Below are 12,287 nucleotides of genomic sequence, written 5' to 3' on the forward strand. Positions count from 1 at the left end.
TTGGATAGCTCACGAAAGCTTATGCTCTAATAAATTTGTTAATCTCTAAGGTGCCACAAGTACTCCTTTTCTTTTTGCGAATACAGACTAACACGGCTGCTACTCTGAAACCATTATACAAGGCACTGGTGAGACTTCATCTGGAATGCTGTGTGCAATTCTGGTCTACCATGTTTCCCAGGTGTCTGGCTGGTGGGTCTTGCCCACATGCTCTGGGTCTAATTGATTATCATATTTGGGGTCAGGAAGGAATTTCCCCCTGGGGTCAGATTGGCAGAGACCCTGGGGGGATTTTGCCTTCCTCTGCATTATGGGGAATGGGTCACTTGCATGTTTAAATTAATGTAAATGATAGATTCTTTGCAACTTGAACTCTTTAAACCATGATTTGAGGACTTCAGTAATTCAGCCAGAGGTTAGGGATATATTAAAGTAGTGGGTGGGTGAGGTTCTGTGGTCTTCAATGTGCAGAAGGTCAGACTAGATGCTCACAATGGTCCCTTCTGATATTAAAGTCTCTGAATTTATGTAGTCATTGGTAATGAAAAATCTAATTTTCAACAACAAAGAAATTACAAATCTTGATCAAGTTTATTCTTTTGCAGAACAACTCCAGCTTGAAAATGGTAAGTTTGCTCAGATTTCTAAACAGCTTCACTGATTTTTTTTTTAACTCAAATGTACATCCTGTATTTCCAAGTCTAAATATAAGCCTATGACAGGGACTGGTCCACTCACTGCTTGGTGGCACCTCCTTGTGACTCATCTGGGGAATTAGCTCTGCCACCTGGTCTGGCACTCCTTCCTGCGGTTAATCAGTCAGTTGTTCCCCACAGTTACTCCATTGCCTCTCATGCTCCAGGAGTGGAAGCACTGTCCTCCCCATAGCTTAGTCCTCACGCTAAGGGTATGTCTACACTACGAAATTAGGTTGATTTTATAGAAGTTGATTTTTAGAATTCGATTTTATACAGTCAATTTCCTATGTCCACACTAAGCGCATTAAGTTGGCGGAGTGCATCCTCACTACCCTGGCTAGTATCGACTTACAGAGTGTTGCACTGTGGGTAGCTATCCCACAGTTCCCGCAGTCTCCGCTGCCCACTGGAATTCTGGGTTAAGCTCCCAATGCCTGATGGGGCAAAAACTTTGTCGTGGGTGGTTTGGGGTACATGTCGTCAGGCCCCCCTCCCTCCCTCCATGAAAGCAACGGCAGACAATCGTTTTGCGCCTTTTTTCTGGGGTCCCGTCCGCCAGCCCCACTCAGCCTGCTGCCTGCCTGGATGATCGGAACCCCAGGCACGCAGCGGGCTGAGCGGGGCCGGCGGACGGAGCCCCAGACTGGCATGGCTATCCTCCTCTTAGCGCACCGAATGGGAGTGACTCCAGGTCATTCTCTTCTTTATGTTTTGTCTCATGGAGATTCAGTCCTGCCTGGAATATCATGCAAGCTGGAGGCTTCTGCCTCGGGCTGCTCTCCCAGCCGGCAGCACTGTGCGGTCGCACCTCCTCAGCCTGCCACTTGCTCTCATGGCTCATGAAGCCTGGACAGTAGTAAGGAGCAGTTCAACTTGTGGAATGACAAATCCAGAACGAAGGATTGCACTCTGTGGGCCACGTTAAGATTATTTCAGAGTCCTAGATAGCATTTAGTCCCTATAAAAGGCTTCATGAAAATTTTCCCACACCCCATTTTCCCAAAAATGTTAATTTATCAGAGCAGCTGAAAGGGTAAGGAACCCGGGACTATAACTTAGAGAGAGCTTCCATATTATTTACCTCATAATTGATATAATTTAAAGTAAAATTTCACAGCGCGGTCTGTTCTAAGACTAAAAATGCAGGAGAGGAGTCAGAAAAAGGAACAGTGACCTGTTCCCACCCAGTTTCAAACCAGGGACCTTTCGCATGTTAGGTGAACATAATTACTACTACACTATGGAAACCTAACTTAAAGGGATCCCTCGTGTGGTCCCTATTATACTTTATGTAACGTGTGGTTGTGTATTATTAAAAGTTTGGTGTGTCATGGGGCTTCTCTTTTTTTTTGCCACAGACTTTGCCAAATGCACAGGAATGTTGTCTCTAGCTACAGAAGCTACCTAATGCAATGTCTATATCTATGGCCTTCCTGCTCACAAAGCGGTCATGCCCCTGCCCAAGGCTGATACAGCATGGAGTGCATGTGACACAGTGACCTGGCTCAGGCAGGATCGCTAGCGAGGCATGATACTTTTGCTGTTAAGCAAACACAGCAATTCTTTCCTGGCCTCTGCCACTGACTGCCTCCATGCATTAAGTTGTGGCATATCGGTGTGGGAGGACTGCATGTCATCGTGAGTGCAGTTTTTTTCGCCTTCTAATCTGCGATAACCTCAGGGATGGAGATGATAGGGGGAGCATAGAAACATTCTACTCTACAATTCTGGGCGGACAGCATGGTCACCTGTGCTGCTGAGTGCTGCTGAGTTTGCCATGCTGGCCTAACAGGAAATGAAATTCAAAAGTTCCCGAGGCTTTTCCTGTGTACCTGGCGAGTGCTTCTGAGTTCAAAGTGCTGTCCAGAGTGGTCACAATGGAGCACTCTAGGATAGCTCCCAGAGGCCAATACCATCGAATTGTGTCCACACTACCCCAAATTCCACCTGGCGATGTCAATTTCAGCACTAATCCCCTCGTCGGGGAGGAGTACAGAAATCGATTTTAAGAGCCCTTTAAGTCGAAAAAATGGCTTTGTTATGTGGATGGGTGCAGGGTTAAATTGATCTAACACTGCTAAATTCGACCTAAACTCGTAGTGTAGACCAGGGCTAAGTCAAATTAAAGTTCTCCCCCCTTCTGGGGTATTGCAAATCCTTTGAGGCAAACTGTCCAAGGCAGTCCACTGCCTGATCTGTGCCACTGCCCCAGTGGCTGGTAGGGGAACCTGGGCCCACACTCTACACTGGGTTCCAGTCCACGGACGCTCAACGCAGCAGTTCTGGCTTTACTCTTCCAGCCCTCACGGCTCCTTCCCTGTATAGCTTCCAACTCTCCCCTTACAGCTTCCTGCTTTTCCCCTTTGTATTAGGGAATGCAACTGCAGTTTTCCTCCCCTAGCATGCCAACTTCCTCTCTTTATAGATGCTGCCCAGCTTCCTCCCTACCCCCCTCCCCCAACAGGACTTCATGTGCAATTTGGCCCTAGCACGCCCTAGGTTTCTTTCAGGAGCAGCCTAACATTAATTGATCTAATTTACCCCTTCAGTCCTTGTGTAAAGTAGACACCCCATCACAAAGCCCCTAAATAATCCATTATACAGCAGACTTTAAGAAAAGACACTTCACTGTAGGTGTCCGATTCCACAAACTCTGAGTTACATGAGAGATCCTTCCCCACATAAATAGTCCCATTGAGGATAATTGTCAAAATGCAAAAAATTTTCAGTATTTATTCACACAAAACATCCATTCACATCTCAACTTCTACCTGACTCAGACCTGAAAAAGACTTTAAGGATGAAACACAAATCTGTGTCCTTCCTACTTAATCTACTTTTATTTATAGATTCATACACTGTAATCTTGACTTAATTTTTCTTAATAATTTCCCTTATTATATCAATTTGTCTATCTACAAATATATAATATAATCATGTTTCGAGTTTCCAAGCAAATTAAAAATCATAATCTAATCTGACCTCCTGTCTAACACAAACTGTATAATTTTCCCAAAATAATTCCCAGAGTATAACTTTCAGGAAAAAAAATCCTCATTGAGTGGGAGGGGCGAGGCAGAAGGGTTCCCATGGGGTTCATTGTTTCTAATGGGGTCCCATGGGGGATTAGTTCTTTCTCCTTTGCTATTTAACATTTTTATCAGTGACCTGGAAAAAAACATTAAATTTTCATTGATAAAGTTTGCAGATGGCACAATAATTGGGGAAGTGGTAAATAATGAAAAAGATAGGTTTCAGAGTAGCAGCCGTGTTAGTCTGTATTCGCAAAAAGAAAAGGAGTACTTGTGGCACCTTAGAGACTAACAAATTTATTTGAGCATAAGCTTTCGATGAAGTGAGCTGTAGCTCACGAAAGCTACTGGAAAAATTTAACGAGGTTTATGTTAAAATTTAGCATGGGCCATGGTGTATTCTCCAACACTGACAAGATTTAAATCAAGATTGGATGTTTTTCTAAAAGATCTGCTCTAGGAATTATTTTTGAGGAAGTTCAATGGCCTGTGTTACACAGGAGGTCAGACTAGATGATCACAGAGGTCCCTTCTGGTCTTGTAATCTATTATTCTCTCTTCATTCTCTGTGTTGGGGCTATGGCAAATCCAAGTTAAGCAAGTCGGTATCAGACTTGCTCTGGAAGTGGTGAGATTGGATGCTATTCTTGTCTCCTTCAGAAAGCAGCTCTAAAGCCAGTTGCAGTAGGCCAATGGTTCTAGCTGACCCTTTCATAGTTCCCTTGGGAGATGGTTCCTGAGGGAAATTGTGGTGTCAGACAGACAGTCTATTAGGTACCATAGCAAGCAATCCCTAACATATGAGGTCCAAAATCTGACCTAGGATCCTGTGGAGAGTGAGAGTAATGAGTGAAGCACCACATTCATGACCTTTTGGGGACTAATTTTGCTTAGGCTGATGTGTTCTGGACCACAGGATTTTTTTTGAAGGTTGATGTGATCATTCCTACACCCTACTATGTGAATCGAGAGTGCATGTGGGCATGGATCCTTGTAGCAAAGTCATCTTCTGACAGAATACGGTTCAGCCTCCTAGACAGCCACAGATGTTAGGAGGAGTTTGTAGCAGCTGTGCATACTGGAGTGTTCACTGAGAATGAGTTCAGAAAGAGCCAGAGGCTGCAAACTGAGTGCTGGGCTTTAGACCATCCATCCTACTTCATTCTGAGTAATAAGAGGGCTAAATAACACAATTTGAAAACAGTGAAATGCTGATCGGAGCTGACTTGTGTGAATGGGGATATGGATGGAACTTGTTCCTTCCCTTCTCATCAACCTGCATCCGTAATCAGTTCAGTGCAGCATCCCGGTAGCTCACACCCTGCAGCCACATACTCGGTCATATGCCATAAAAATATTTGTTTAGAGAAAAGGGCTAAAGTGATGCTGTTACTCAGTTGTGTGTCATTCCTTTGCAGAGCAAATACAGTGGGACAGGAGTAAATTTGCATTCAGTTACGTAGCCTTCTACTCAAGCAGGGGAGAGGCAGGGATGGAGTCGTCACCTAGTGAGCTGCCTGCACTGGAGTACTCACAACGAGGAGTCCAGAAGGAATCAGAGACTGTGAACTGACTTGATAATCAATCCATCGATCCTACTTCATTCTTAATAATAGCAGGGGGAAATAATGCACATAGACAACCAAAGTGCTGATCATGGTTGACTTGCATGGCTGTGAAATGGAGAAGGAACTAAAACCCAGATCCACAAATGGACTTGGGCATTGCAATGTTGAAGATTGCAACACCTAACTTGTAGGAGCTTGGCCATCAAACAGAACCCACAAAGTCTAGGCTGCCTATACGATGCATGGGGAGAGAGATGCTCTTCAATATAGGATCAACAAAGGACACCGTAATAGGCGGGGAGGTGCCTAAGCTAGTTGATAGCTGATGCCGAGGTGAGGGATGTATGCTAAGCCCCAACCCTCTCAGGGAGGTAGGCACTTATCTCTGCTCGGGATCCACAGTCTGGATTCCTCTCCTGGAGTCAGGCGCCTAATCCATTTCTTGTAAGAATGGCATGGGGCACATCTAACTCCATGTGAAACTGGCAGGGAGGAGGAGGAGAAAACAGCAGCTTTCACCCGGGTCCCAATGGTTGTAGCACCCAGAATGTGGGAGACCCCAGTTCAACCTCTCCGCATCTGGAGAAGGGATTTGAACTTGGGTCTCCCATCTGTCAGCAGAATGCCATAACAATAGGACTATGAGATATTATGTTGTATATGACTCTTGCAATGTTTCCTGTTGAAGCTGTTCCATTGCATTTACATTAAGCAATGGGCAAAGAGAGCATAAGAAGTGCTCTATAGACTAGTGGTTAGGACACTCACCTCAGTGGTAAGAAACTCAAGGTCAGATCCCATTTTTACTTCAGGTAAGGGTGAGACTTAAAGCAGGGTCTCCTACATCCCATACTTATCCATTGAGCTCAGTCCTGCTCCCACTAGCATTGTGGGGAGTTAGTTGAGCTTTGAGAACACCTACCACAGCAGCCACTCCAGGCAAGGTAGTTGGCACAATGCCTACTTTCACTTAGTTTGAGGATCCCTCTTGGTCTTATATGTGAGAGATGTGCCCAGGTGCTCAGAATGAGGTGGCTGTACAGAAGCTTAATGGCTCTTTTACAGGAAAAAATAGATGCAATGGGATTTTTAGGCATCTCCAGAGTAAGTCAACTTAAATTTTGGACTATCTGATGAAGGTGGGAATTAAGCACCTACAGCATTTTATGTATCTTGTCCACCAAACTGATTTAGGATTCTCGGGAGAGCCAGTGTAATGAGTGAAGCACCCCATTGATGCATGAGTGTTGCTGAGGAGACTGGCTGATCTGTTCTGGACCATATGATTTTTTCTGAAGGTCAATGAAATCATTCCTACTTCCTGTACTGAGTATTCCAGCGTAGAGTGCATGTGGGCATGGGTCCTTGTAGCAAAGTCATCTTATGACAGAATGCAGTGCAGTCTCCCAGGCAGCCACAGACTTAAAGAGGAGTTTGCAGCAGCTGTGGAGTGTCAGTCCAGAATGAGTCCAAAAACAGCCAGAGGCTGCAAACTGACTGGTAATTGATTCCAATGCTGGGCTTCAATCCATCCATCTTACTTCATTCTGAATCAGGGGTCAGCAACCTTTTAGAAGTGGTGTGCCGAGTCTTCATTTATTCACTTTTAATTTAAGGTTTTGCGTGCGAATAATACATTTTAATGTTTTTAGAAGGTCTCTCTCTATAAGTCTATATATTATATAACTAAACTACTGTCAGGTTTCAGAATAGCAGCCGTGTTAGTCTGTATTCGCAAAAAGAAAAGGAGTACTTGTGGCACCTTAGAGACTAAGAAATTTATTTGAGCATAAGCTTTCGTGAGCTATAGCTCACTTCATTGGATGCATTATGTAAACAAGGTTTTCAAAATGTTTAAGAAGCTTCATTTAAAATTAAATTAAAATGCTGATCTTACACTGCTGGCCCTCTCAGCCCGCTACCAGCCTGGGGTTCCGTTCACCTAGGCTGGCAGCAGGCTGAGCAGGGCCTGCAGCCGGGACCCCAGCTGGCAAGGGGCCAGCAGCCAGAACCCCAGATCAGCAGTGGGCTGAGCGGCTCAGCCCACTGCCGGTCTGGGGTCCTGGCCCTGTCCACAAAGAGTAGGTACCTACCTTCTCCCTGGTTCTAGCCATTCTCTTCCTCTCTCTGCACTGAGATGAGGGTGGGAGTGCACTGAGCACAGGGCTGGGGGTGAAGCAGCAGGCTGGGAGTTGGTGTGCAGGGTCTGGCCAGAGCTAGAATGAGGGAGGGGACTCAGGTTGGGGCAGGAAGTTTGGGTGTGGAGCGCTTACCTGGACAGCTCCCATTTTGTGTGAGGGTTGCAGGTGGGAATGTGGGGGGCGGGGTGTGCATGCAGGAGCTCCCGTTTGGTGCTCAGGGTGGGGGTGGGGATGTGTGGGGTGCAAGAGTCAGGGCATGGGGTGTGGGGGGCTGGGTATGTGTGGGGGGTGCAGGAGTCAGGGCAGGGGGCTGGGGGGGGGGGTTGGGTATGTGTGGAGGGTGCCGGAGTCAGGGCTGCAGTTGTGGGGGGGTGCAGGGGTCAGGGCACGGGGCTGGGGGTGTGGGCTGGGGTCATGGGGGTGCTCCCAACCCCCAGCCCTGAGCGGCTCACGGCAGGGGGCTGGAGGGGATACACCAATTCCACCCCTTTCCCCAAGGTCCCTGGAGCAGAGAGTGCGCTGCGGCTCCGCTTTTCCCACTCCCGATCCGTAGCAAGGGCCGTCAGCTGATTGGCCGCAGGGAAGGAGAGGAGGAGGGGCAGGAACCCAGCACGCTGGGGGAAGAGACGGGGGAGGGGAAAACTTGCCTGTCCTGCAAGGAGGGGGGGGCGGAGAAAAGCGGGCCGGGCCAGGCCGGGCCGGGCCGGATTTTTAATTGCACGCTGCTATAGACAGCAGAGTGCCATTAAAAATCGGCTCACATGCCGTCTTTGGCACGCATGCCATAGGTTGCCGATCCCTGATAAGAGGGCAATATTTAGACACTTTGAAAACTGTGAAATGCCAAGTAGGGTTGACTTGTGTGGATGGAGCATGAGGGAGGAACTTGTTCCTTACCTCTTGAGCAGTCTGCATCCATAATCATTTCCGTGCAGCATTTCTGTAGCTCAGAGCTTGCAGCCACATACCACATTTCCTATCCCATAAAAACACTGATTTAGAAAATGGGGCAAAAACTATGCTGTTTGTGAAATGTGTGTCAATGCTTTGCAGATCAAATACAGTTGGAGAAAGGTAAGTTTGCCTTCATGTCTGTAGCCTTGGACTCAATCAGAGGAGGGACAGATGGGATAGGGTGGAGTTGCCACCTGGTGAGTTGCCTGTACTGGTGTCTTCAGCAACAGTGAGGAGTCCAGGAATCAGATAAGCAACTCTAATGATGGACTTCAATCCTACTTCATTCTTAATAATGGAGGGGGGGAAATAATGCACTTTAAAAACTGAAATGCTGCTCATGGTTGACTTGTGTGGCTGTGAGGTGGAGGAGGAGCTAATTCCTTACACATCTGCATCCTCCATGGCTCACACTTAACTGGCACCAATCCAAAGTCAACCACCGAACGTTTACAGAAAAAGGCAAAAATATGTAGTTACTCAAATGTATGTCATTCCTTTGCAGATGAACTACGGATGGGAAGGGGTAAGTTTGTGTTCATTTATGTAGCCTTCTCAAACTGAGGAGAGATGGAGCATGTGGTGGAATTGTGTGTACTTGTATATTTGCTGAAGAAACAAAGAGAAGCACTGATCAGCAAGAGGCAGAATGAGAGAGTTTACTGTCGCATCTCCATCAATGATTTGTGATGAGGGCCATATAAAACCTAAAATAGCTAGACATATCTGGGTTATTTTTCACAGGTGTATTGTTGGAAATATTCTTTATCTAGGCTTGGTTTGAAGCATCAGACTTGGGGTGGTTCACAGGAAGCAAAAATTTGTTAACCCACCTTGCATATTGGCTGAGAATGCCATGATAGCCCCTGGTAAAAAAATCATTTTTTCTATTAAAAACAATAACAAAATTCATTCATTTTTAAAAAAATTTCAGAGGAAAATTTGCTAAATTTTGGTCTTGCATTTTTTAAAATGATGTTTCCCTCTCTTTCTCCCTTTATTTCCCTTTCCCCCCACTGAATGAAATAGAATGAAAGTTGTTTAGGTTTTCTATTTTTTTTCTTTCATTTTTTTCCATTTTTCTACTCTCCAAGTTTTCAAAATTCCTCCAGCTTTAAAAAACGTATGGCCTGTCTAGGGATAAATGAAATTGCAACCCAGCCACTCTGTAACCTTTCAAAATGTTTTCAACTTTGGAGAAGGCAGAGGGTAAAATTTTCAAAAGTGATGTAGACGTTTACATCCAGATCCGCAGAGGGAAAGGAACACCTAGTTGGAGGATACTGATAGGGCTCAGGTGTCTAACCCCCATTCTTAACGGCCACTGCTATTCAAAACACTCCAACTCAGCTGCCACTCCAGCTCAACTAACTGTAGTCACCTAAACTCACTCAGCACGTACGTTTTATTGTAAAAGTTCCCATGGTACTGATTTTTCCACTTGTGGGCACACACATTGCTGACTCACTCTAGGCCCTAGAGTGGTCCATGAACCAGAAGCAGATAAGCATTCCTCTGCCTATCTCGTAGGGAGCAGATATTCCAGTAGGTGTACTCACAGGCCACCTACTGGATTGGGTCCCCTTAAGAATCTGTGTGTGATAATTACCACCTCATAACATTTAGCCCTGTGGTTACAGCATTCACCGGGGATGTAAGAGACCTTAGGTTCAATTCCCCCTGCTGTCTGAGGAGGAGAAAGGATTTGAACATGGGTTTCCCACTCCTCCTAGTGTGCTAACCACTGGGCTATTGGGTATTCCAGTATGGACACTCTGTCAGTCTTGTCTGTTGACGCTGAAACCCAGTGTCCAGACCTCTGCTGTAATGACTCTTCAATTATTTATACTAAGTAAAAGAGGCTCAACAGGAGAGACTCAAAGCACCTCACATCAGGATGTCCCATAAGTGGTGAGCACAGCCACCTGAAAAGTGTGTGCTGTAGGTTCAAATCCCTCCTCCTCCTCATGAAGAGGGGGGAAGTGAACTTGGGTCTCCAACTTATAAGGTGGTACCCTCACACTTACACTTAATATGTATTTAATTAAAGAGGAACAGCTTCAATGAGAGAGACCCATAGTCCAGTAGTTAGGCCATTTAGCTGAAAGGTAGGGAATGTCTCTCCAAATCCCTTCCCTTCAGCAGACAGAGAAGGGAATTTAAGGATATCCAATGTGAGTACCCTAACCACGGGTTGGATTTGGGTTTAAATATTCCTTGACCCTATCACCCTACAACTAGTCTGTAATTCTGTAGTATTTAAACAATGTTTCCACCCCTCTTCCCAAGTGTACCTCATGGGGACTAAGGGTCAGATCATCCCCTACCATGGTGGGGCCGTGGAGCTACTGGGAACTCCAGGAGCTTCTCACTGGAGTGTTTCCTCTTCGAAAAAGGGAGGGGTTCCTAATCTTGAAGAGGAGATGGGGAGGTGGCAGCTCGACATCAAAGAGAATCCTAGAGTGTGACAGAAATAAATGGAGACCATAGACTTATTCCTGCTCCCATTGCAGTCAACAGGAATTGTTCTGAATTTCAGTGGGAGTAGTGTGTGTGCTCATGGTAATGACTAAAAGGAAACATTTAGTCAAATGAAAATTGTCCTTTGTTTGCTTCTCCTCCTCTAGGAAAGAAACAAGAACATTCTGAAGAAGGTAAGATTTCCTGTATATCTGTTAATCCATCAGCAAGGGGCACATTTCAGCCAGTCACAATGATAGAGCACACATGAAAATATGATTGGTTATTTCATTTGCCAAGAGCCACTGTAGGGGGAGTATGAAGTTTTAAATTTCTTGTGCTCTTCCAACAATAGTTAATTGGATAAAGAATATGATTGCTTCCATTGACTTCAGTGGACATTAGATTGGGCTGAATTAGACTATCTTAACCTTCTCCCTGCCTTTCTTTCAGTGCTACGAACACTGAGCGCTAGATTAGGTAAGAGAAGTGTATTTCCATATATTTCTAATGAATACAGTCATTCACTCATCATAAACCTATTGTACATCACAGTTCATATGGTAGTCACCTTTCTAGAGAAAGAGGAGATAGATTTTCCATTATAAAACTCTACTATTATCAGTCCCTTGTAATTTAGTGAACTAGCCACAGTTGGAGTTGCAAGTGCTCAGTCACTGCCTTTCCTCAAATGCAATGATTTTGTTTTTTCTTCTGGAAAGTTTTAACAAAAACTTGTCTTCCATTTTTGATAAAAGTATGAATAATGGGAGTTTCTTCATTGTGCTAGGGCTTCCAGCTCCCTTTAAGGGGAGGTTTACCTCTGCCTGCTTGCAGCCTGAGTTCAGAATCAAACCTGTCTGTCACTGGCAGCAGTCCCTGACTCCCTGACAGCTTTATTCTTCCTCACAGGAGTCAGAGGTTCCTTTAGCCCTTCCTGCTGCAGAGACATGTCTCTGAGGGAAATGCCAACATTGTATTTCATGTAGACCCCCTCCTCCTGGTGTGGCTTAAGTCTCCTCCCTGCTGTTTGCTAATCAGGGTGGCTTGTCTCCCCTCCTGGCATGCATTGGGTCCTGGGTTCTTTATTTCAGCACCTGGCGCCTCCACCCAAGGTGACTCCTGTCTGTGCTTGGGACACAGGGGTGCTGTCCCTTGGGAAAATGACTAATGCTACTTATCTATTTACAAGGAATATAACCCAGAACATGAACAACACAATATATTAATATAAGTCACAACAAATGAAAGTCCACACTCAATAACAGTATGACACACAGAACTTTACTGGGGACAGGAAACAAAGGCTCTAGGTTTTAGAGTAGCAGCCGTGTTAGTCTGTATTCGCAAAAAGAAAAGGAGTACTTGTGGCACCTTAGAGACTAACAAATTTATTAGAGCATAAGCTTTCGTGAGCTACAGCTCACTTCATCG

At 45.4% G+C, this 12,287-nt stretch overlaps 1 long non-coding RNA gene across 1 annotated transcript; it reads left to right on the plus strand.

Moving 5' to 3' along the window:
* Nucleotides 1-454: 454 nt before the first annotated feature.
* Nucleotides 455-11,322, plus strand: LOC122457278. The gene is made up of 3 exons (XR_006276748.1): nt 455-626; nt 8,493-8,513; nt 11,307-11,322. It is a non-coding gene; the product is annotated as an uncharacterized LOC122457278 (long non-coding RNA).
* Nucleotides 11,323-12,287: the final 965 nt, after the last annotated feature.

The sequence above is a fragment of the Dermochelys coriacea genome, chromosome 23 (assembly GCF_009764565.3).
Source record: "Dermochelys coriacea isolate rDerCor1 chromosome 23, rDerCor1.pri.v4, whole genome shotgun sequence".
NCBI classification, from domain to species: Eukaryota; Metazoa; Chordata; order Testudines; family Dermochelyidae; genus Dermochelys; species Dermochelys coriacea.